Source organism: Macaca mulatta, chromosome 11, assembly GCF_049350105.2.
Source record: "Macaca mulatta isolate MMU2019108-1 chromosome 11, T2T-MMU8v2.0, whole genome shotgun sequence".
Classification (NCBI taxonomy): Eukaryota; Metazoa; Chordata; class Mammalia; order Primates; family Cercopithecidae; genus Macaca; species Macaca mulatta.
Genome location: NC_133416.1, coordinates 102,670,921 through 102,697,833, shown reverse-complemented (window position 1 = coordinate 102,697,833; position 26,913 = coordinate 102,670,921).

The window sequence follows — 26,913 nt, the reverse complement described above, 5'->3', positions numbered from 1 at the left end:
AATATAAAACATCTAAAAATAACTCATATTTTAAAAAGATTTGAAAAAATAATACATTTTCACAGTCTGAGAAGTTGATTCTTGCTATGCAAACTTGAACATTTATTTTTGAGAGGTGGGATGCCTGGAAAAATTGCAGATTGTAGGAGTTGTTTATGGAAATTACAAAAAGGGACTCTGATGATTATTTCATGCCATTTGTGAATGTGAGAGATAAATATGTCAATATTTATTATGAAAATAGCATAAGGAAGATTTCCATGCATATAGAGAGGGTGTCTGCATTCTCAGTCTTTGGAAAATGGTCAATTTCATGGCAGAAATGAGCATAAATTATGGCACTCAGACCTTTAGAACTGCAGTCCTTTGATAATTACAATGTTGTTTTCTGATTTGGTTTCTCTGCTAATATTACCTATAATGTTTTCACTTTTGTGAGTTCCTTACACATTTCACAAATATCTTCTTTTCTCATTTCAAAAGTAATGTATTCAACACAAAAAATTAATTATACATTTTCCCAGTCTATGTAAATACATATAAGAATGTTTTTTCTTTGACTCAATACAGAATCATATAGTACATGCTACCTTGACATCTGCTTTTTTCTGCACACTTAACAACATTCTATGAACATCAAAGGGCCTTTATGATACTACGTTCCTTAGAAGCTAAAGGCCATACTTATGAAAAGGAAGCAAATTCCTCACACTGAGAAACCATGACTATAAGCATATTTCATCAATTTATAAACATTAAAAAGAGTGTAATTTCTAAACATTGGTTTATATTAAATATCTTTTAAAAAATGATCACCAGTTTAACAGTGCCAAGTTCTCTTGACAACTTAAGAGCTGAAAACTGGCCAGGAGCAGTGGCTCATGCCTGTGATTCCAACACTTTTAGAGGCAAAGGTGGGAGGATCGCTTGATCCCAGGAGTTCAAGACCAGCCTGGGCAACATAGTGAGACTCCGTCTCTACCAAAAATTAAACACTTATTTGGGCATGGTGGCATGTGCTTGTAGTCCCAGCTACTTGGGGAGCTGAGGTGGGAGGAGATTGCTTGAGGACAGGAGGTTGAGGCTGCAGTGAGCCATGTTTGCACCACTGCCCTCTAGCCTGGGTGACACAACGAGACCCTGTCTGAAAAACATAGGCATAAATCTTTACAATCCTGGATTCAGCAATGGTTTCCTAGACACAGTACCAATAGCACAAGTGATGGAAGATAAAGTATATCAATTAGACGTCAATTTTAAAACATTTGTGTTGCAAACAATATAATCCAGAAAGTGAAAAGAAAATTCAAAGAATGGGAGAAATTATTTGTAAATCATATATCTAATGAGGGACTTGTATCAAGAATATATAAAGAACTCTTACAACTCAACAATGAAAAGATAACCCAGTTTCTTCAAGTGGGAAAAAGATCTGAATAGATATTTCCCCAAAGACATATAAGGGGCCAATAAGCCTATGAAAAGATAGTCAACATCATTAGCCATCAGGGAAATGCATACCAAAACCACAATGAAACATCACTTCACACCCACTAGAATGACTAAATTATTTGAAGTTACTATACTTAAAAAGACACGCAACTAGTTTTATTTATTTTTGTTTTCATTTTTTATTTTTTTTGAGACAGAATCTTGCTCTGTCATCCAGGTTGGAGTGCAGTGGTGTGATCTTGGCTCGCTACAACCTCCACCTTCTGGGTTCAAGTGATTCTCCTGCATCAGCCTCCTGAGTAGCTGGGATTACAGGTGCCCACCACCACACCCGTCTAATTTTTGTATATTTAGTAGAGACGGGATTTTGCCACGTTGGCCAGGCTGGTCTCAAACTTCTGACCTCGTGATCTGCCTGCCTTAGCCTCCCAAAGTGCTGGGATTACAGGCGTGAGTCACCACGCTCGGCCCAGACAAGTAGTTTTTGTGAGGGTTTGGAGAAATTGGAGCCCTTATTCCTCATTAGTGGGAATACAAGTTTAGCCACTTTGGAAAACATTAAAAAAGTTAAACATGGAGTTACCATATGAACACCAATTCTACTCCTATATACCCAAAACAAATGAAAACATACATCCACACAAAAATTTGCATATGAATATTCATAGCAGAATTATTCATAATAGCCAAAAAGGGGAAACAACAAAAATGTCCATCAACTTAGTAAAGGATGAACAAAATGTATATCCATGCAATAGAAAATTATCCAGCTGTAAGTGAAGTACTGATCCATGCTATGACATGGACAAACCTTGAAAACATGCTAAGTGAAAGAAGCCAGTGAAAAAAAGATGATAGGTTGAATGATTCCATTTATATGAAATGAAATGTCCAGGATGGGCAAATCTCAGGTTTGGGCCATAATCCCAAAAGACACGATGTGAGTGCCATGACCTGGAATGATCGAAATCCCTAAAGTCTAAAATCCCAAAATCCACAATCCCAAAATATCAAAATCTCAAAATTAGAATTCTTGAAAAAATAGGCTGGGTGCGGTGGCTCACACATGTAATCCTAGGATGTTGGCAGGCCGAGGGGGGCAGATCACTTGAGGTCAGGAGTTCAAAACCAGCTTGGCCAACATGGTGAAACACTGTCTTTTTTTTTTTTTTTTTTTTTTGAGACGGAGTCTCGCTTTGTCGCCCAGGCTGGAGTGCAGTGGCCGGATCTCAGCTCACTGCAAGCTCCGCCTCCCGGGTTTACGCCATTCTCCTGCCTCAGCCTCCCGAGTAGCTGGGACTACAGGCGGAAACACTGTCTTTACTAAAAATACAAAAATTAGCCTGGCGTGGTGGTGGACACCTGTAACCCCAGCTACTCGGGAGGCTGAGGCATGAGAATTGCTTGAACCTGGGAGGCAGAGGTTGCAGTGAGATGAGACTGTGCCACTGCACTCCAGCCTGGGCAATAGAGCAAGACTCCATGTCAAAAAAAAAAAAAGAATTCCAGAAAAAATAATTTTTAGAAAATACAAGGACATTTATTTACATTTTTAAAGGAGATTCTTTTGAGAAACATAGAAATACAACAGAATACACAATAAAACACAATAATAATATACATATTTTTAAGCATAAACATCTAGGTATACTAACTACAGCAAGAGTACAGTTATAAGTGGACAAAACATATTATTAAGGAAATAGATCAAAAAGCAAAATGAATAAATACATATCACTATGGTTGGTAATTGCCTGCACCCAGCTTTATAACCTCAGTCATCTGAAATACCGTGACCGGCAAACTAAGTTTTTTGATGAGACTGATCAAAAACCATGATGGGTCAACACCGCATATGCAGCCACCCAAAGAGCCAAGATCTCAAGAAGTTTTCTCTTTCACAAATACATGTGCACAGAAAGGACGTCTCTTCATCTATTGAGGAAGATTCAACATTTTTGCATACACACATGATGCTTACACAGAGTCAATGTGATAATGTACTTTCATGAAGTCAAATTTGTAAAAAACAAAATACATAAAATGAATTAGAACTCTAAAAGTCTTTACACAATTTATATCTCCAGTATTGAAATGATGCAAAGATGAAATCCATAGCATAGCAAATTGTAAAAAATAATGTTGACAATTTAAAATTGTGGGGAAGGGCCACTTGGTGGCTCACGCCTGTAATCCCAGCACTTTGGAGGCCGAGGCAGGTGGATAACCTGAGGCCCGGAATTCGAGACCAGCCTGGCCAACATGGAGAAGCCCTGTCTCTACTAAAAACACAAAAATTAGCCGGACATGGTGGCGGGCGCCTATAATCCCAGCTACTTGGGAGGCTGAAGCAGGAGAATCACTTGAATCTGGAAAGCGGAGGTTGCAGTGAACCACATTTGGACCACAGCACTCCAGCCTGGGAAAGAGAGTGAGACTCCATCTCAAAATAGATAAATAAATAAATAAAATAAAATAAAATAAAATAAAATAGTGGAGAAAATACTAAAAAAAGAAAAAAGAAAACTAAAAAAACTAAAAAGAAAATTCGGCATATGAAAAAGTTTATCAATTATGGGCCATTGCACAGAGGTTGTCCACAGAGCTGGCCAACTTTTGCAATCATTGACTATATTTGAAACCTCGCATTTCCATGAAGAGCTGCTTTCTCGTTCCCCTTTTAGGGCATGAATACGTTCACAGAGAATAATACATTCACCTTGATTTTCTACGTGGCACTGCTCTTTTTGAAATTATTCTGAGTTAATATACACCAACATGAATATTCTTGTATAATGTTCACATCTTTTGTGCTATACTTCTGTGTAATTTTGGGTATCCAGGAATCCACTCCACAAGCACTTTTATGCAGACCACAAATTTCACAGAAACCATGTTGTCGATCGAACTCCAACATGGTTGTGCATTATTTTATCCTACTGTGCACATGATTATTTTTGAACCAGCCAATAACTTTGCTGACTTCTTCAAGCAAATTTGGCTTTAATTCATTAAAAATTCCTAGAATTTCATCAGCTGGAAGCTGCCAGTGCAGACAAAGGACGCATTTTTATTTTCATTTTTAAAATTTTTTTTGAGACAGGGTCTCACTCTGTCACACAGGCTGGAGTGCAGTGGTGCAATCACAGTTCACTGCAGCCTCCACTTCCCAGTCTCAAGTGATCCTCCCACCTCAGTCTCCTGAGTGGTTAGGACTACAGGCCCATGCCACCACACCTGGCTAATTTCCTTTATTTTTTGTAGAGTTGAGGTCTTGCCATATTGCCCAGGACTTGAACTCCTGGGCTCAAGCAATCCTCCCACCTTGGCCTCCCAAAGTGTTGGGATTACAGGCGTGAGCCTCTGTGCCCAGTCAATGATGCATTTTTAAACGATGTTTTCATCACTGCATTATAATATGGCCAATCCACTCACCTGAATTTTCCACCAAATGCAAATAAAGACAATACACAACATGATGCAACTAACATGATGCAACTGTCCTAAATACAACCCCAAATGCATTAATTCCTTCCCCAGAATTCAGCTTTCTAAGATTTCAAAATTCAGGATTTTGATCTTTTGGGATTACGATTTTTGGAATTTTAGATGTTAGACATTTTAGACTCTAGGGATTTTAATGTTTCAGGCTTGCAACATTCAGGATTATGGCATTTGGAATTGTGGGATTATGACTGATACTAGCAAATCTCTACAGGCACAAAGTAAGTTAGTGTTTGCCTAGGGCTTAGGGGTTGGGAAAGAATGGGGTGACTGGTAATTGGAACAAAATTTTTTTTTGGGGGGGTGACAAATATGTTTTGAAATTAGATTGTGGCAATGGTTGCACAACTCCGTGAATATACTAAAAACAATTGACTTCTACACTTTGAAATGAAATAAATAAATTGTCTAGAATGTGAATGATATCTCAATAAAGTTGTTTTTTAAAAAAATCTGGCTTGGACACCTTTGCTTCTATTTATATAACAGAAGAGATAATCTGAGAAGCCCTTTTATTGCAAAACACCTGGATACTGAGTACATTATAACTAATAAAATTTTCAGTGTATTACTGAATTCACAAGAAAGTAAGGAAACTAGCCTTATTGTTTAATAATTTTAATAATTCATACATAAGAAATAAAATAATGGTAAAAACAGAATAAAAACCATAAAACCGAAATTGTAAATAATTTTTTTTTTGAGACAGAGTTTCACTCTGTCACCCAGGCTGGAGTGCATTGGTGCAATCTCGGCTCACTGCAACCTCCGCCTCCTGGACTCAAGTGATTCTCGTGCCTCTGCCTCCTGAGTAGCTGGGATTACAGGTGCCTGCCGCCACGCCCGGCTAATTTTTTGTATTTTTAGTAGAGATGGGGTTTTGCTATGTTGGTCAGGCTGGTCTCAAACTCCCGGCCTCAAGTGATCCACCCGCCTCGGCCTCCCAAAGTACTGGGATTACAGACATAAGCCACCACACCTAACCTATATTTTCTTTCTTTCTTTTTTAAATTTAATTTAATTTTTATTTTAATATGTTTTGGGGAAACAGGTGGTGTTTGGTTACATGAATAAGTTCTTTAGTGGTGTTTCTGAGCTCTTGGTGCACCCATCATCTGAGCAGTGCACACTGTACTCAATATGTAGTCTTTTATCCCTCCGTGCCCCCCAACCCTTTCCCCCGAGTCCCCAAAGTCCATTGTATCATTCTTATGCCTTTGTGTCCTCACAGCTTCCCTTATGCCCAGCTCTTATGGGGAGAGAGGGAACACGAATTGGGAGGAGTGCACCGAGGCCTTAAAGTCCCTGGCATTGATAATGTTCTCTTTATCTTGCTAGGCAGTGGGTACATGGGTATGTCTTTTATTAATAATATTCTTTTTCCTATATTCTCTAAATTTCGTTTTAAAAGTACACATCGCCAAGCACAGTGGCTTACGTCTGTGATCCCAGTGCTTTGGGAGGCAGAGGTGGGAGGATTGCTTGAGCCCAGGAGTTCAAGACCAGCCTGGGCAACACAGGAAGACCCCATCTGTACAAAAAAAAAAAAAAAGCCAGGCCTGGTGGCACATGCCTGTAATCCCAGCTACCCAGGAGGCTGAGGCAGGAGGATTGCTTGAGCCCAAGAGGAGGCTGCTGTGAGTTGTCTTCCTGCCACTGCTCTCCAGACTGAGCAACAGAGTGAGACCCTGTCTCAAAAAAATAAAAATAAAAATAAAAGGAAACATATATCCTGGAAAGCATGACATTCCTATGTACACGATCCAAAGTAAAAATTTACAGTGAATTTAATAAAAAGAAAAAAAGCAGTAAAATATGTGTACTCAGGCTTTAGCCCATTTAAATCATTCTATACCAATATAGGGGTCATCAGTACTTTGGCCCAAAGTAGCAACTACACTTCATTTCCAAAGAAACTTCAGGGAACTTGATAAATTGGACTATGAAAAACAAAAACAAAACCAAAAAAGTCTTGAAAATAGTAGCAAGAAAATGGAAAGGCAAGCCACAGAAAGGCAGAAAATATTCATAATATACATGTCTGATAAAGAACTTGTATCCAATGAATTTTTACAACTCTATAATAAATCAAACAACCCACTAAAAAAACTAAAAATACTGAAAAAATTTGAACATATTTCACAAAAGAAGATATCACCAACAAGCAAACAGAAAAGGTTCAACGTGTTCAGCATGAGATAAATGCAAATTACAATCACAATGAGATGTCACCTAATACCTCAATTAGAATGGCTATAAGTAAAAGACTAGCAAGACCAAGTGTTAACAAAGACGTGAAATAACTGGAACTTTCATACACTGCTAGTGGGAAAAGAACATGCAATGGCAATATGAATAACATTCTGGCACTTTATAAAGTTAAACTTCTACCTACAGTGTAACCCAGCAATTCCACTCCTAGTTATTTATTTACTCAAAGCTGGACACCTGTTTTCACAGACTTCTACGTGAATATTGATAGCAGCTTTATTTGTAATATCCCAAACTGGAAACAATCCAAATGTCAATCAGCTGGTAAATGGGTACACAAAATACATGCATACAATGGAATATCATGCACCAATAAAAATGAATGAACCACTACACAAAAGCAGATCAATTTCAAAAGCATGCTGAACAAAAGAAGCCAGACATGAATGAGAACGTATGGTATGATTCCAGTTATCTGAAACTCTAGAAGGGATCCTGGGTCCAAAGCGGAGGTTCTCCAAAGGAGAAGGAGGAAAGTTTGGAGGCTGATGGAGGGGCTCTCGAACCTGATTATGGTGGTGCTTAGAAGGGATCAATATTTCACCAAATGATACACTGTATTATTTTTTATTTTGTTATATTTAGAGATGGGGTCTCCTTCTGTTGCCCAGGCAGGAATGCAGTGGCGCCATCATAGCTCACTGCAGACTCAAACTCCTGGACTCAAGTGAGTTTGAGTCTTCCTGCCTCAGCCTCCCAAAGTGTTGTGATTATAGGCATGAGCCACTGCGCCTGGCCTGAATGACACACTTTAAAAGGTGTGGTCATTTATAAGTAAATTATAACTACAAAAAGTTGATAAACTGAAAAATACTTCAGGAAAGAGTGTAGATTCAGTGAAGGGTCAAGCAGAAGAAGAGATCCGTAGACTAGACACGCTTTGAGCATCAGATGTGAAAAATGAAGCTGGGTGCAGTGACTCACCGCCTGTAATCTCAGAAATTTGGGAGGCCAAGGCAGGCAGATCACTTGAGCTCAAGAGTTCGAGACCAGCCTGGTAACATAATGAGGCCACAACCAGAAGAACAAAAAAAAAAATTAGGGGGGTGTGGTGGCAAGTACCTCTACTTCCAGTTACTTGGGAGGCTGAGGTGGGCAGACTGCTTGAGCCAGGGCAGTGGAAGTTGCAGTGAGCCAAGACCGTGCCCCCACACTCCAGCCTGGGGGACAGAGTGAGACCCTGCCTCCAAAAAAAGAAGTGAAAAATGAAATTGTGCTGTATATGTGAAGAGACATGGACTAGAGAGTACTAAGGGATGTTGCCAAATCATAAAGAGTTCTTATGTGTTGAAGTGGTTCAGACAAAATAAAGTGCAGTTGTTTTCTGTTATTTTATCCATTCTTCTTTTTATAACTGCTACCTCATTATCTTTCTGGCTCAGTCCGTTAATTATATAAACTCAAATAAACAATTCCTGGCCAGGTGCAGTGGCTCATGCCTGTAATCCCAGCACTTTGGTAGGCCGACACAGGCGGATCACAAGGTCAGGAGATTGAGACCAGCCTGGCCAACGTGGCGAAATCCCGTCTCTACTAAGAATACAAAAATTAGCCGGGCGTGGTGGCAGGTGCCTATAATCCCAGCTACTTGGGAGCCTGAGGCGGGAGACTCGCTTGAACCCGGGAGGCGGAGGTTGCGGTGAGCTGTGATCGTGCCGTTGCATTCTAGCCTGGGCAACAGGAGCAAGACTTTGTCTCAAAAAAAAAAAAAAAAAAAAAAGAAAAAAGAAACAATTCCTACAGAACCCAATCACCTGTGGAGGGAGACAGTCATGTTTCAGGAATTTGGGGGTTTCGTATATTTTTTTTTTTTTGGACCTAATACGTGCATTTACTAATCATTTGGGGAAAAACTTTTTCTTGGTCCGTTTGCCTTTATATTTTTCAAAGATTTATTTCTCACAGATAGTGGTCACGTCTGCAAAACATCATATCTTGTCAACTCCATTTATTGTCTCTCTTTGATAGCAAATTGTGTTATTCAGGGAGAATTTTCTGTCAACTTCACTCTATTAAATTGACAGAAAATTAAAAGAAAACCTATCAAGGATTCACTTTGGTTGTAATTAACCAATTCAGTAAGCATGTAACAGGGAGAGCCTTTCAAAAGTGCAGTGCCAATGTGCGGGTTTTTGATGTTCAAGATATTTTTGTGCATAGAAAAATGCAATCACTTTGGTTTTAAAAGCAAAATTCATTTTATTAGCAACCCTATAAAAACCCTCTCTTCACTAAGTTTTAAGGCCATTAAAAATCTATTTATTTTATCTGTAAACTCTAAGATAACAATTGTCTTTACCTTTTCCTTAATAAATGTTTGCTTAACTCAAACTGAGCCAATTAAACTTTCTGTAAAAATTAGATTCATATACAGTTTAATGAATAACAACCCTTCATATATATATATATAGAGAGAGAGAGAGAGGAGAGAGTGAGAGTGTGTGTGTGTGTGTGTGTGTGTGTGTGTGTGTGTGTACGTACAGGGTCTCACTGTGTTGCCCAGGCTGGTCTCCAACCAATTCTTTTTTTGTTTGGAGATGTAGTCTCATTTGTCACCCAGAGCTGGAGTGCAGTGGTGCAATCTCAGCTCACTGCAACTTCTGCCTCACTGGTTCAAGTGATTCTCTTGCCTCAGCCTCTCAAGTAGCTGGGAATACGGGCACCTGCCACCAGGCCTGACTAATTTTTGTATTTTTAGTAGAGTCAGGGTTTCACCATGTTGGCCAGTTGGTCTTGAACTCCTGACCTCAGGTGATCAGCCTGCCTCTGCCTCCCAAAGTGCTGGGATTATAGGCACAAGCCACCTTGCCCAACCTGGTTTCCACCTCTTGGGCTCAAGCAATTCTCTTACTTTGGCCTCTGAAAGTGCTGGGGTTACAGGTGTGAGCCACTGCACCTGGCCCCCTTCATATATTTTAAAGTACATTTATAATTTGAATATATTTTGTTCCCCTTTAAGTACTTCTCCTTTAAGTATTTATAACCTTAACAAGCAAAACATTCTCAAGTTCTTAACTTTTATAAAGCAATTAAATTAAATTCGAAGGAATCTCAAGTTTTCTTAAATAGTCCAACTATATTTTTGAACTTAGTCAAACTACCTCAAACTTTAATAATCACAAATCTAAAATCAGTTTACTCAAATTTAAGTTGAAAGCCCAAAGGAAATCTCTCACATTCTCTAACTGACTGAAATCTCTTTAATATTTCAAACATAATAAATACACAAGATTATCTCATAACTCAAAATGTATTCATATACATTAAAGCTTTCATATCATAGGATTAATTTATCTCTCTACTTACATTTTAAACTTTTCTGAAGTTTATTTACCCACCGGATTTTAGAGGCTGAGACTCAGCAACTAATATACACACTTTTTAGTGATTTTTATCAATCTCACTAATGGGTTCTCTGAGTCTCTTTTGAATTCATTATGACAAGGAAGTTCAAGTCCTTGCCTTGCAGATGTGGTTGATTTTTCCGGGATTCAAGATAAAATCTCAACTTTTATTGCCTGATTTCTGTAGACCAAATTCCTCAAAACTCTCCCTATTATCCACTTCCATAATCTCTTCATGGGTCATTGAATCCTGTGTTCTCTTCATATTCTTCCTGGTTTCTGCACACTTTCCTCTGGGTCTGTTGTGACACGCCAAAACTATGCAAATTACACCTGGATAATGAGTTAAGTATACAATCATGCCTAATTTTATATGTAAGTATGTAAATGTCCGAGCCGAGGTCATGCCATTGTACTCCAGCCTGGGCAACAAGAGTGAGACTCTGTCTCAAAAAAAAAAAAAAAAACAAAAAAACAAAACAAAACAAAACAAAAACCCACAAGAAAACTAAATTACCAACAAATTTTCTAGTCACATAAGCTCATCCAAATGTAAATAACTATATACCCAATATGTTTTGAGAAGATCACACATACTACTCACTATAACAATATACTTTAAAGTCTAATGTCTTCATGATGTACTTCTTAGAAACTTCTGCTAAATAGAAAGTCAACATCAGAAACATAAAATTTCCTACTTATGCTCTGGTAACATCCTGCGTCCATCTAACACAGCCCCTGTGCTGTATGGTAATTGTTAACCCAACCAGTTCTTCACTGACTGTGAGCTCCTTGGTGGAGGGAAATGGCTTTTTCTTCCCCACTTTTTATTGTAGTCAGATAACACAAAATTTACCGCCTTAACCATTTTTAAGTTTATAATTCAGTGGCATTAAGTACATTCACAAGGGAATGTGGATATTTTGTTCTGTTTTGTTTTGTTTTGTTTTGGGATGTAGTCTTGCTCTGTTGTGCAGGCTGGAGTGCAGTAGCATGATCCCAGCTCACTGCAACATCCACCTCCCAGGCTCAAGCAATTCTCCTACCTCAGCCTCCCAAGTAGCTGGGATTACAGGAGTGCGCCACCACATCCAGCCGGTTTTTGTATTTTTAGTAGAGATGGGGTTTCACCATGTTGGCCAGGCTGATCTCAAACTCCTAACCTCATGTGATCTGCCAGCCTTGGCCTCCCAAGGTAATGTGGATTTTAATGTGGTCTTTAGTCCTAGCTTTTGTCACAGTACCTGGCCCATAAATGACATAAACACTTGTTGAATAACCTACCTAATGAATGAACAAGTGACAGAATTGATGTTTGCTAATCATGTATATAGTAGTCTCTATATGTGTGTGTGTGTGTGTGTGTGTGTCTAGAACACACATCTTCCTGTTTTGAAGCCTTCAAGTTTAACAGACCCAGTGGTTACAGATACATTTGATCCAGCAGTGGACATAAGCCCCATGTGTGACATTGCCACAGCTATCAAGCCAAGAAGCCTGCAGAGAAAAGTCCGGCACATCCTCTTTCACTGGCTGTAATCACTACAGATGTGCATTGGGTCAGTTATGTAATCCATTGTGTTGCTTCATAATCGCCTGCTCCCATCATTCAGACTTCCAGAGAACCAGAATTTAAACACCTCTTCCCTCCTTCATGAGGTGGTGAGTTTGTAAACTGTAAAGCCCTATGCAGAAGGATTCTTGTCATGGATGCAGGTCACAGACTGTAGCAGGAAAAGAGAAGCAAACTTGATTTTATTTCCTTTCTGTTTTCGAAGAAGAGAATATATCTGGCCACTTCTGTGTTTTCTATTTTTTTTTTCTTTTTTTTTTTTGAGACGGAGTCGCCCAGTCTAGAGTGCAGTGGCCAGATCTCAGCTCACCGCAAGCTCTGCCTCCCGGGTTTACGCCATTCTCCTGCCTCAGCCTCCCGAGTAGTTGGGACTACAGACGCCCGCCACCTTGCCCAGTTAGTTTTTTTGTATTTTTTAGTAGAGATGGGGTTTCACCGTGTTAGCCAGGATGGTCTCGATCTCCTGACCTCGTGATCTGCCCGTCTCAGCCTCTCAAAGTGCTGGGATTACAGGCTTGAGCCACCGCACCCGGCCTTCTGTGTTTTCTTAAGGAGAGGTGCTTTCATACTCATTTTTTGGATTGGAAAATGCTCTCACCTCTCAACCATCACCCCTTAGCGTTCCCACCAAAACCTCATTCCTTGACAATGTCTTTGGTTCACCTGCTGTGTTGAGAAGGGGCCTGTGTTCCCACAGCGGAGTGTGCTATTGCAATGTCAACTTATAGTTGGTGTTAACTACAGAGCCTATCACAGTTTCAGTTTTTGACTGATGGTATAACAAGTTTATTCTCGTGATTCATGGAAATTAGGTTCTGTAAAGTCTTGGCAAACACTAACTAAGCAAATACTGAACCATTGCTCCTAGGGGTAGCTCCCAGGGTCACAATATTTTCATCAATTGATCAATACATAACCTCATTTTACGTGTTTCTCTTTAAAGACATCTTATTTACTAGATATTGTTGATACATTAACATTGAATTTATGAACAACAGCACTTTCACTCATCTTGAAAGAAGTTTACTTAACACATGTATTTTTTCTGTAAGGCACATCACAGATTTCTTGAGCTTAGAACACTGGACAACACATCAGTATTACACTTGCAGGTCATTTGAAACAGCATCACCAATGACAGCACAGAAATGCAAAAAACATGCCACTAAATAGACCACCAAGAGACACGTTTACAGTATCCCTGAAACAAGAAGAGCGTAGGCTTGTTCGACCTCGGCTGGGAACATTCACGAGAGACAACTCACATTTTCACTGCTCTGCACCTGTCTGTGAATGACCACAGAGTGCCACCAATACTGATATTGGGGTTTACAAATAAATTTTAGCAAGTAGTCAAAGTCATGAATACACAATCTGTGAATAATGCACATTGACTATATGCTAAATCCAAAGGCAAGCTTCTCCATTTGGGGAGGTAGTTTGCTATGTACTGTGGTACAGAGTAGAGCTTCCCGAAGAGTGTGCCTCAGATGTTTTACACAGGAACTGAAAAGTGGACATTAGCAGCCTTCAGGGCCACCCAGCTGGCTGGGGTGATTAAGCCACTGGGATAGTCGCTTCCACCCACAGGCAGCCTAGTAAATTTATCCCAGTGTGCCACACAAATACATCATATTTTCTTTCTTTATTTTCTTGTCTTTTTTTCTTTAAAGACATGATCTGGCTCTGATGCCCAGGCTAGAGTGTAGTGGCTCAATGTTAGATCACTACAACATCTGCCTCCTGGGCTTAAGTGATCCTCCCACCTCAGCCTTCCGTTAGCTGGTACTGCAGGTGTACACCACCATGCCCAGCTAATTTTTTTTTTTTCTTTTTTTGTAGAGACAGTGGTTTCACCATGTTGCCTAGGCTGGTCTCAAATTCCTGGGCTCAAGCAATCCACTCACAATAGCCTCCCATAGTGCTGGGATTACAGGCGTAAGCCACTGCACCTGGCCTGCTTTCTTAATACTACATTTTCTATGATAAGAATCTATATGTATATGGGTTTTACAATTTACAGTTTTCCATGTGATGTTAAAAAAAAAATGGGAAGCACTGGTCTCTATACAGCATGGTAAGTAAAAGCTCAGTCTGGAATCACATAGGCCTGTCAAAATCCTGATTCTGCCTCTGTCTAGCCAAGTGACTTGAACTTAGCTGTGATATCATGAAAATAAGATTATTCAACTGATGGGGCGCTTCCTTCCTTCCATAGGATAATGTATTTAAAGTGCCTGGCTCATTTCCCGGTACAAGATAAGCGCAATCAAATTCCTATGGTTTAGATTTGTCGATAGCCTGGAAACTTTCTTTGTTTATTACATAGATGCCATGTGTCCTCTGAGTAGACCAAGAGGTACATTTAAAATTGAAGAACGAACAGAAAGGAACTTCTGTAAATGGGTGAAGGAGTGTCCAGACTATAGCAGCCAACTTAACCCAAACAGCTCAGCCTACAGATGGAATATGTTTTGTTTACATTTCAGGAATGGAACCACAGCACATTTGCAAAATACCCAGGTTTCCACAAATAATACCCAGGAAAGAGAACGCCTCATCAGCAAAAGTTTCTCTGAAACAAGGTGCAAAGGAGAAAGGCGAGGATAAGGAGTACCTTCAATGCCGAAATACCTTCCTAGAACAAAAGGGTGTCTTGAAGCCTTGAAGCCTTTGCCTCTTTGTCACAGCCGGAAGGCCCCAGCTGGCAATCAGAACTTCCGGTAACCAGCTTCCTTTGCCTTAATAATTCATAGTCCAGCTCATGTTTGGGTTAAGGAGTAGCCACTTTCATGCAACCAACTGAAAATCTTTCCTAAAACTGGGACAAACATACATGCCCAGATTCAAGCCTTCAAACTCTCTTCAGTCTGCGTCCTAAGAGGCTTCCTGGTTAGCAGTGGAGTCACATCAATCTGGGATCAAGACTCAGTTTGTTTTCGTTTCTTTAGTGAACACTTGTCCAAAACCTGGCCGTATGCTGAAAAGCCCTTAATCTATGCTTGGTGATAGTATATAAGCGCCACAAGTTCCTGCTTCTCTTGCCTTCTCATAGCAACTCTCCTGGGGCAAATGTGCCCTTATTATCTTCATCAGCATAAAATGCCCAGTTCTTTCTGCATCTGTATCCAGGACTAGCCACCAAACAGAGCTGCTTCCTACCTCAGGCAGAGAAGGCCTTGTGTCATTCTCCCTGGATTTAGGTAGCATGTGGGAGGGAAGGGGGTCGCTGCAGGAGCAGCTTGGTCTCTCTACTGCGTGGCAGCCTTTGGAGCTGTAAGCGGAGCCTGGCCCCCTACCACCATACATATCGTAAATTAGCTGGGCACACATCTTCTAAGACCCCCCGGAGCTGAGTCTCGCTGGAGCTCCCAACCCTAATATTGCTTCAGTAACATTTGGTGCAGACCGTGCACTGAAAAAAAAGTTGTAAATACAATGAGGGCAATGTTTCTTGTATTCAAAGTATTACCATGATACTTTACTAATGCCACTAAAGCAAGCAGTGCTGTCAGCCCCTGACCGTGGAATGAATTCATGCAACCAGTGGCTGTTATCCGCTACTGACAGGTGTGTGGGCTAGGCCCAGGGGCAACATAAAGACTTGGCCCTGGTCTTCCCAGGGCTTCAAGGCTGCAGGAACATGTGTGATAGTGTATACCATTAATAAATGAAAAGGAAGGAACTGCTAGCAGAGCTGTATAGATAGAATGCTAAAGAAGTTTTGGGGAAGGAGAGTATTTTTGGAAAGAAAGGATTTATTATTTATTTATTTTCATTTATGTATTTATTTAGAGACAGGGTCTTGCTCGGTCACCCGGGCTGGTGCTGTGGTGCAATCTTGGCTCATTGCAACCTCCACCTCCTGGATTTGAGCGATTCTCCTGCCTCAGCCTCTCGAGTAGGTGGGACCATAGGCACCTGCCACCACGTTGGCTAATTTTTGTGTTTTTAGTACAGGTGGGGTTTCGCCATGTTGGCCAGTCTGGTCTCGAACTCCTGGCCTCAAGCCATCTGCCTACCTCGGCCTCCCAAAGTGCAGGGATTATAGGCATGAGCCACTGCACCTGACCAGAAAGAAAGGATTTTTTTATGGAGCATTTTTGACCAGAGTCTTGAGTGATGGAGAGAATTGGGATAGGCAGGTAGGGAGTGATGGTTATATGTTTACTTCTATTTTAACTAGCCAAAGACCCAATTCGTGGAGGGCTGAGCCAATTTCTTTTTAGGACGTGGTCTGTGGATCCTCCTCACGGTAACTTTGTCTTTCCGTTCACTTCCGATAAACTCAGCACCTTCCACCACGATGCACATTTAAAGTTGAAGTTGCCGATACAACCCTCAAAATGCAAGTTTATTGAATAAACCCGAGCAGAGCAGTAAACAGACCAAAAATACCTTTATCCAAACTAACATTTATTTTTTGCCAACTTCAGTAACTGTTTCCACATGAGAAGTCAATGCACAGGAAAATGCTGGTTTTATTGTAGTATTTAGATGTCTTGAAATGCTGAGGGCAATGAACAGACACACAAACACATTAAGGTTTAGCTATAGATCAATTAACAAACCTACGAGGTCCCTATGTAGTCACACTTTCTAGTTCCAATTGCTCCTTTTAGACACAAGCAAGTTGCCACATTTTTCGTAATGATTCACAGTCACCATTTATGGTATTGAAATACAGTGGCAAGGGTAAACATCCCTTCATTTCCAGAACCATCCATCCCAGTACGCAATATTGCTTCTAAGAATAAGGACAGAATTACTTTTAAAGCCCATTTGCTACTGATAAAAAAGAAAAAGGGTGTCTATGCAACACTGTGCAGGTGTTTTTTGATAAGACTAGAGCAGACTATAAATTAAAAGTGACATTCAGTCAAAGAACTTGCTTTGAGCACTGTCTACATACGTGCTATTTGACAAAAGGAATACAGTCACTCATAGCGTGAGGCAACGCAGAAGCAGGGTGTCAGGGAGTTTTACCTGCTATCACGGTCTATACAAATAACAATTTACAAGTGAACTAGTATTAATATATCCCTTTCCCTAACTTTTTATGCTTTGTTTCTAATTTTTTCAGAAAGTGCACATTTTAATTTATAATATTTGTGGTGACATTAGTAAATATTTGTTTTTCTTTTAGAGATGGGGTCTCACTCTGTCACCCAGGCTGGAGTACAGTGGCACAATTATAGCTCACTGCATCCTCAAACTCCTGGGCTCAAGAGATCCTCCCACCTCAACCTCCCAAGTAGCTGGGACTACAGGTATGCACCACCAGGCCTGGCTATTTTTTTTATTTTCTGTAGAGACAGGGTCTTGCTCTGTTATCCAGGCTGGTCTTGAATTCTTGGTCTCAAGTGATCCTCCCACCTCAGCCTCCCAAAGTGCTGTGATTATAGGCATAAACCACCATGCCTAGCCAACATTTTCAAAATAGTTTCCACATAGAGCACTGAGTGAATATTTTTAATTACATACCTGGAGTCATTTCCATCTTCATCCTTCCTTATAGAATCCTGGGTTTATTTAGTCTCTGCCCATTCCCTCAATCACCCAGGTGCAGTGGGGCAGTTGACCCCAGCCAAAGCTCCAGGGATGAGCCCTGGGATTTAAGGCAATTGAGAATTTTATGTATCTGGCAACAGTCATTGGTCAGTGGGGATGGGGGTGAGCACGTGACACAAGGCACCCAGCCACTGGCGAAGGTGTTGTTGATTCTCTTGGTACTTCTTATGGCCCACCCGTATTTTATACCGAACCACACACTCTGAAAGTTCTTTTCTTTTTTTGTCATTGTCTCTTCAGGATATAAGATAGCTACTAGCTAACTCTGGAAATAGCATTAATACAGTGGGGTGAGGGGGAAGTGGAGGACTCATTTTATCAGATGTTAAGGCTTTTATGAAGTGATAGTAACTAAGATACTGTAGTATTGGCACCAGGCTAGTTAAATAGATCAATGGAACAGAAATAGAAAGACCTGACTGACCCAGGAACACAGGGAAACTTGGTATACAACAGAGATCGAATTGCAAACCAGGAGGAATGGATTATTCAATCAATGGTGCTGGGACAACTGATTATCTCTCTTAGATTCCTACTTTCCGTAATAAACTCCAGGTAAACAGCTAATCATGAAAAGCCAAATAATAAAACATTTAGAAGAAAACATCAGGATAATTTTTTTATCACCTTGAGGTAGAATATATATATATATATATATATATATATATATATATTTTTTTTTTTTTTTTTTTTTTTTTTTGAGACAGAGCCTTGCTCTGTCACCCAGGCTGGAGTGCAGTGGCATGATCTGATCGCTGCAACCTCCACCTCCCAGATTCAAGCAATTCCCCTGCCTCAGCCTCCCAAGTAGCTGGGATTACAGATTACAGGTACACACCATCACACCTGGCTAATTTTTGTATTTTTAGTAGAGAAGGGGTTTCACTATGTTGGCCAGGCTGGTCTTGAACTCCTGACCTCAGATGATCCACCCGCCTCGGCCTCCCAAAGTGCTGGGATTACAGGTGTGAGCCACCTCGCCTGGCTGAAAATAAATTATTAAACCAAATGCACACCAAAAAATCACAAACATAAGGGACAGGATTAATTAGTTTAACTATATTAAAATAAAAATCATCCATATAAAAAAGGACACCATAAGCAGAAGGAAAAGATAAGTCACAGATGGAGACATATGTTAGCAAAACATAAGATTGGCAAATAGACCCTTTGTTGAAAAATACAGCAACATCTAATAAAGTTGAAGATACAAATAATCCAGAGAAATTCTAAACCATAGGAAATGTGCAAAAATTTCATTGCAGCAGTTCGCTGCAGTAAAAAATTGGAAATTATGTAAATGTCCATCAACAAGAGAATGTATCAATTGTTTGTTGTGGACAACTGCCATTGGCTTTTATCATGTAGCATCTATACCTCCCTCCTAAGTTTGGGGACTCCCCTACCTGCTGAGACAGAGTCCTCTCCCATGATAAAAGCCAAAAATACCATTTTTTTTTTTTTTTTTTTTTGAGACAGAGCCTTGCTCTGTTGCCCAGGCCGGAGTGCAGTGGCGCAATCTTGGTTCACTGCAACCTCTACCTCCCAGGTTCAAGCAATTCTCCTGCCTCAGCCTCCCGAGTAGCTGGGACGACAGGCATGCACCACCATGCCCGGATAATTTCTTTGTATTTTTAATAGAGATGGGGTTTCACTATGTTGACCAGGCTGATCTCGAATTCCCGACCTCAAGTGATCCACCCACCTCGGCCTCCCAAAGTGCTGGGATTACAGGCATGAGCCACAACACCCAGTCCCATCTTCTTGATTTCCCAGTTTCTCCTGCAGCTAGGGCCCAGGCACATGACCTAGGCTCTGTGGATCAGATGCGCCTGCCCCAGACTTTCATGCAGCTGCAGGGCCTGCCTGGACTTCCTGGGAGGAAGAGCAGTGGCTCCGCTTGGCTTCTAGTGGCTGTAATGGCTGTGGTTCGGGCAGCTGTGTTCTGGGTCAGGAGGACCAACAGTGCAAGCCGTAGGGTCTGTCCAGCAACCATTGTTGTAGTATTGCTATTGGACACATTCTACAGCATGATTAGGGACCTTTTCCCTGGCGTGGAGCCTCCAAACCCAAGTCTTCCACTCTTGTAAAGGTCTTCCAAGTTATTTAATACATTCCTTTTGATTTGTTTGTTTGCTTAAATTAACCAGTTTTTTCTGTTGCTTGCAAATAAAAACTCTCATCCTAATAGATTATGGGTTATTACATACTTACATGACATACATGAGAATGACACACACCAAAATTAGGATAAAATGTTGAGTGAAATCAGGCAGGAGTCCTCAGGGACTTTCAGTTGTGTCTCAAATTGTAACAATGGAAAAAACATAAACATATATAGCAAATGGAGTAAAATATTAACTTGTATTCATATTTGATATTAATACAATAAAGCTGGGTGGTGTGCATGGGGGTGTTATATTATCTTCATATTTTTATGAATATATTAACTACTCCATTATATGTGCACATCAACACACACATGTAAACTTTTACTATAATTCAAAATGTACTATTCTGAACATTTCAAAGAGACAATATTCTACTGATACTATGTGTTTGTCTTTCCATGAAAGAAGATCCATTTCTAAGTTAGCCTGCAACTAAATTCACTAATAAACATTATGCTGAAAAAGGAAAAAACACATTGAAAATAGGTCTGGTGGGGCATTAAGGCAAATGCTGAAATAATGTATTATATTTGCATGCATGGCTTTTCTTATGCCAGATAGGTAGTGTAAATTACCGTCATTTCATAGAAATGCGTTTCTACTGAGGAAAGGCCTCAAGACATTTCAAAAAGCATAGCTTCAACAAACATAGTTGGTCATTCATCACACTAAGTTGCTTAGTGCATTTGTTTGCTTCAGCTGCTTTAACAAACTACCAGAGCCCAAGGGACTTACATGACAGAAATTAATTTTCTCACGGCTGTGGAAGCTGGAAGTCCATGATCAAGGTCCGTAGCGTCAGTGTCTGATGAAGGCTCTCTTCCCGGCTTATGGATGGCCACCTTATTGCTGTGTCCTCACGTGGCAGGCAGCAAAAGCCAGCTCTCTGGTGTCCTTTTCTTATAAGGACACTAATCTTATCAGATCAGGATCCCACCCTTGTAACATCATTTAACCTTAATTACCTCCATAAAGGCCCTATCTCCAAATACATTGAGGTTTGGAGCGTCAACATACAAATTTTGGGGGGACACACTGAGTCCACAGCACTCAGGTTAAGGGTAAAAAACTGAAAACACCCAGCACTTTGGAAGGCCGAGACAGGCGGATCACTTGAGGTCAGGAGTTCAAGACCAGCCTGGCCATAATGAAACCCCATCTCTTCTAAAAATACTAAAATTAGTCGGGCATGGTGGCACACTCCTGTAATCTCAGCTACTAGGGAGGCTGAGGCAGGAGAATTGCTTGAACCTGGCAGGCGGGGGTTGCAGTTAGCCGAGATCACTCCGCTGCATTCCAGCCTGGGTGAAAAGAGCAAGACTCTGTATCAAAAAAAAAAAAAAAAAAAAAAAAAAATGCTGGGCCCGGTGGCTCACGCCTATAATCCCAGCGCTTTGGGAGGTGGGCGGATCACAAGGTCAGGAGTTTGAGACCAGCCTGACGAACATGTGAAACCCTGTCTCTACTAAAAACACAAAAAGTTAGCCAGGCATGGTGGTGGGCACCTATAGTCCCAGCTACTCAGGAGGCTGAGGCAGGAGAATCATTTAAACCTGGGAGGTGGAGGTTGCAGTGAGCCAAGATAGCACCACTGCACTTCAACTTGGGTGACAGATGGAGACTCTGTCTCATAAAAAAGAAAAAAAAAAAAGACACTGAAATCAGCAGTGAATATTTTAATGATAATAAAATGTACTCCTGGCCAGGCACAGTGGCTCATGCCTGTAATCCCAGCACTTTGGAAGGCCAAGGTGGGAGAACTGCTTGAGGTGAAATTTGAGCCCAGCCTGGGCAACATAGCAAGACCCCATCTCTGTATTAAAAAATAAAAATAAATGACATGTACTATTCTAGCTACCCAGGAATGCCAGTTTAAAATAACCTAATTAAAAGATTACATTTTAAACAAATTTCAACATCTCATAAAATTCCTTAAGCTAATTAAAATTCATGAAAACTTGGTTTTATATGCTTCATAACACCCCTGGAAGTTTTGTGGAAACATGTTAATACTGAAGCACAAAGAAGTGAGAAAATTTACAATCACATTAAGAGTAAGTGACAGGACAGGCACGGTGGCTCACACCTGTAATTCCAGCACTTTAGGAGGCCGAGACAGGCGGATTACTTGAGGTCAGGAGTTCAAGACCAGCCTAGCCAACATGGTGAAGCCTCATCTCTACAAAAACACAAAAATTAACTGGGCATGATGGTGGATGCCTGTAATCCCAGCTACTTGGGAGGCTGAGGTGGGAGAATCTCTTAAACCCAGGTGGCGGAGGTTGCAGTGAGCCAAGATCATGCACTCCAGCCTGGGCAACAGAGCGAAAATTCTGTCTTTAAAAAAAAAAAAAAGTAAGTGACAGATTATGAATCCAAATTTAGCTTTCTGATTTCCACTCTAGCTGTTGGGCTACATGGTTTATTTAATAGAGACAATAAACCAACTCATAAATACCTTACAGGTATTTCAGGAGCCAGCAAGATAGCAGTATTACAGTAGAAAAAATATATACATGTGTTCAAATCATAGCTGTCATTTACTGCTCATGTGTTTTTGGTATAATTACTGAATTTTCAGAGCCTCAGTTTTCTCATCTGTAAAGGAATACAAAGTGAGTAACTTACAGACCTGCCTCGTATGCATTCTTCTCAGGTATGTTACAGTGCAATTAACATTCTAGTATTATTCTTATTGGTCAATTATTTGCAATCATTTGGATTCACTGGTCCTCTGAACACATATGTTGTGTTTGTTTCCGAGTCATCGGTGCCTGTATAGCTGAAAAGGCTTACGTTGAACTCTTTTAGTGTATTGACAAATATTTTAGCATGTTGGCAAATAAAATTCTGTCCAGAATTAAATGTCAACGTTTTACAATCACTTGTATATCAGGGATGTCCTTTCTGTCCTTTCATTTCTTTAATGTGATTTCTAACCATTATATTTCTAGGGTTCCTCTTCCCATTGAAAGCAAGGATACCTGGTTTGCTTCCCAGTTGGTTTGTCCCAAGGTCCTAAGGAGAAAACTGTGCAGGGACACAGGGGACATGTGCTGATATAGCTCTCACAGCATCCTGAAAGTGAGAGACCTGCAGTGTGATCACCTTAGAAGCAGCCAGATATCCTCTATGGACCAGGTCATCACAGACTATGTCTTCTCCTCCAAGCAAAAGGACAAGACTATCAAAGAAGTGGCCAAAGTATATAGGGAGCTATATGGTATGACATTCATATAGTAAGATCACAAGTCTTAAGGGCATATACTATAATGAATTTTTATGTATATACACACCTGTGTAATCACTACCCAGATCATATATAGAATTTTTCCAGGCTTGAAAAATCTCTCTCCTACTCCTTCTCATTGCATAACCTACCCATTTGCCCACCCCTAGGAACCCACTATTCTGCCTTCTATCAGCATGAATCATTTTCGTCTGTTCTAAATCTTCATGGACTCACACAGTGTGCACTTGTTGATACACAGTTAATTTTAATGCTGCTTCTACCAGAGAATGAGAATGGTAAATACCAGCCATGAGCCAATGAGCCAATATTCCCCCATTCTGTGTCCACAGCAGACATTACTAATCCATCATTCTTTTTTTTTTTTTTTTGAGACAGAGTCTTGCTCTGTTGCCCAGGCTGGAGTGCAGTGGTGTGATCTCAGCTCACTGCAGCCTCTACCTTCTGGGTTCAAGTGATTCTCATGCCTCAGCCTCCTGAGTAGCTGGCAAGCACCAACCACCTCTGGCTAATTTTTTTTTTTTATTATTAGAGATGGGGTTTCACTGTGCTAGCCAGGCTGGTCTCAGACTTCTGGCCTCAAGTCATCCGCACCCACCTTGGCTTCCCAAAGTGCTGGGATTACAGGCGTGAGCCACCATGCCCAGCCCATCATTCTTTTCAACTGAGCCTAGACTGGGCCCTAAGCTCTCTTTTGCTGATTGCACTCCAAATAGCCACCACAGACTGATCTCAGAAGCCACTTAGGAAACTAAGTTTGGAATCTGTCACCGTGACTTTCATTTCCTGACTGTCCCTTCTTTCCAATCCCACTGCTTCTGCCTACTTCAGGCCTTCGTCACTCCCAACCTGATTTTCTCCAATACTCTAACTGGTTCTTGCTTCTAGTCTTGAGACCTCTAATATTTCCTACCCATTTCAGGGTGTCTTTTGTTTTTGTTTTTGAGGCGGAGTCTCGCTCTGTCACACAGGCTGGAGTGCAGTGGGTCGATCTCGACTCACGGCAAACTCCGCCTCCTGGGTTCACGCCATTCTCCTGCCTCAGCCTCCCAAGTAGCTGGGACTACAGGCGCCCGCCACCTCGCCCGGCCAATTTTTTGTATCTTTAGTAGAGATGGGGTGTTACCGTGTTAGCCAGGATGTTCTCGATCTCCTGACCTCGTGATCCTCCCTCCTCGGCCTCCCAAAGTGCTGGGATTACAGGTGTGAGCGGTGCCCAGCCCTTTTTTTTTTTTTTTTGAGATGGAGTCTCATGCTGTCACTTGGACTTGAGTGTAGTGGTGCGATCTCAGCTGTCACTTGGACTTGAGTGTAGTGGTGCGATCTCAGCTCACTGCAACCTCTGCCTCCCAGATCGGAGCGATTCTCCTGCCTCAGCCTCCCTAGTAGCTGGGATTACAGGTACCCACCATCATGCCTGGTTAATTTTTGTATTTTTAATAGAGACAGGATTTCACTATGTCGGCCAAGTTGGTCTCCAATGCCTGACCTCGTGATCCACCCGCCTCAGCCTCCCAAAGTGCCCAACACGGTGTTCTTTTTAATATCCGAACATATCTGCATCATTCTTCTGCTTATGTCTCTAAGGACTTCCCTTTAGGCCAAGTCCAAGTTCCTTAGTGTGACATGGAGGGCCCACTCCCACTGGGGTTCTCTTAGCCCTGCCTGTAGATGCCAAATATTTCTTTCAGATCTTTAAAGGTGTCAGAGTCTCGGTTAATCTTTCCTCTATCGGACAAGAGAAGGCCTCAGAGAAAGCCTTTTTCTGCCTGCATCAATGCAGATTCTCTGCAGATGCAAATTTCCCCCACAAAAGACAGCTCTGCAGGGTGACTTCTACTCATTGGCTCTCTGAACAGCCATCTCAAAATAAGCCAAAGAAGTATATTTTGGGGTGAAATATTTTTATTTCCTTCAGTCCTCACTTTGAAACTTGAAAAAGTTTCACATCTGAAAAGCCAAGTTGATAGCTTTGCAGAGATTTGGGTGATAGGCTGCAGAGATAAAGATAGGCAAAGGAGTGGAAAAAAACAAATTTGGATAAGCAAAAATGGGCAAATTTAAATATATCGTTCCTATCTTCTTGAATCAGTCTCTTAGTCCTAAGAATAAATCAGCTCAGTTAAACATCTGTGTCCCATTCCAGGAGCTGGCATTGCAGCTGGGCTAGGCCTTTAGAGATGACGCAGGCAAACAAACAGACAGATCTTTAATAAGAGGCACAAAATGTAAATTTTGACCAAGGACATATTATTTTGTACAACAGGGCTGACAGCAACCTTGAAGGAGGTCACATGTCATTCTGTAACTCTGAAAGCTAAAGAAGGAGAATCTCGACAGCATTGGCTGAGTCCCCTAAATTTCCAGAAAGTTGGTGATTTTTTAGGTCAGAAAGAGGAAGGGAATGATCCCATGACCAGAGAACCTAAAGAGAATACAAATAAGAATGAAGAAGGTTATAAAACACAGACAACTTAGCCAAGAACTCTAGTGTCCTCTGAAAGAGGTATGTGGCTGGATCAGGGCCTTAGCAATCTCTTAATTCTCTTTCATTCCACCTAACCAGGGAACCGCAAGGCCTGCATGGTAGTGAAATGATTGAGCTGTACCTGGAAGGTGAACAGCAGCAGATACTCTGGTGGAAGCATCAGGGTGTAGACAGAGCTCTTACAAGGGTGGCCTGAGCCACAGAGAGTGTGTGGTGGGTTCTGGGGAGTACAGGGAGGACAGCCTTACCTTCCCAGCCTACTTCGAAGTTGGCTTCCTCTGCCCCTAGGCTGGAAGCTTCTTGATGTAAGACTGTGTCATGTTCACCATTGTAGCCCCAGTCCCTATCCCTGGGCCCAGCTCATGGCAAACATTGAAAACATATTTGCTGAATGAATCAATGAACCAATGAATGAGTGAAGGGTCTCTCAGTCTGATGGCCATGGTCACTGCTAATTCTTTCTTGGTCTCATTGGAGGTGTTTTTAGGATTATGGGCTTATAAGCTGCTGAGTTAGGTTTCACCTACAGATACAAAGAAGCTGGTTCACCTGCAGATACAGAGAAACTGGGTGGATGGGAGGGTAGAATCACAGGTTAAAGGGGTCAGACTTCTCATTAGGACAGCAAGGTGCATCAAATCCCACAGGCTACGATATCTTTGGGTATAGAGAGGGTCTTATTTATGTACTCCCTTCTTTTCTTTCTTTCTTTTCTTTTCTTTTTTTTTTTTTTTTTTTTTTTGAGATGGAGTCTTGCTGTGTCATCCAGGCTGGGGTGCAGTGGCGCGATCTCCACTCACTGCAACCTCCACCTCCTGGTTAAGCAATTCTCCTACCTCAGCCTCCCGAGTAGCTGGGATTATAGGTGCCCACCATCACGTCCAGCTAATTTTTATATTTCTAGTAGAGACAGGGTTTCACCATGTTGGCCAGGCTGGTCTTGAACTCCTGGCCTCAAGTGATCGGCCTGCCTCAGCCTCCCAAAGTGCTGGGATTAAGGTGTGAGCCACCGTGCCCCGCATCAGTCAAGGACCTTAAATAGACAAGTGATATGAAGAGTTTTTTTGTATTTTAGAAAGATAATTTTGGAAGAATGGTATGGAAAGGGTCCAAGTGACAGAGAGGCCTGCTAACCATTTAACCAGGAGGGAAATGATCGGGCAGTAACAGTGGGTGGGAATGAAAAGGACGCTGGGTACGAGTGACAGCTAGAAGTGAGACTCTGTAAGATCTGATATGTCAGTGAGGGAAGAATTTAAGGTATCTCCTCACTTGGGCACTTAGAA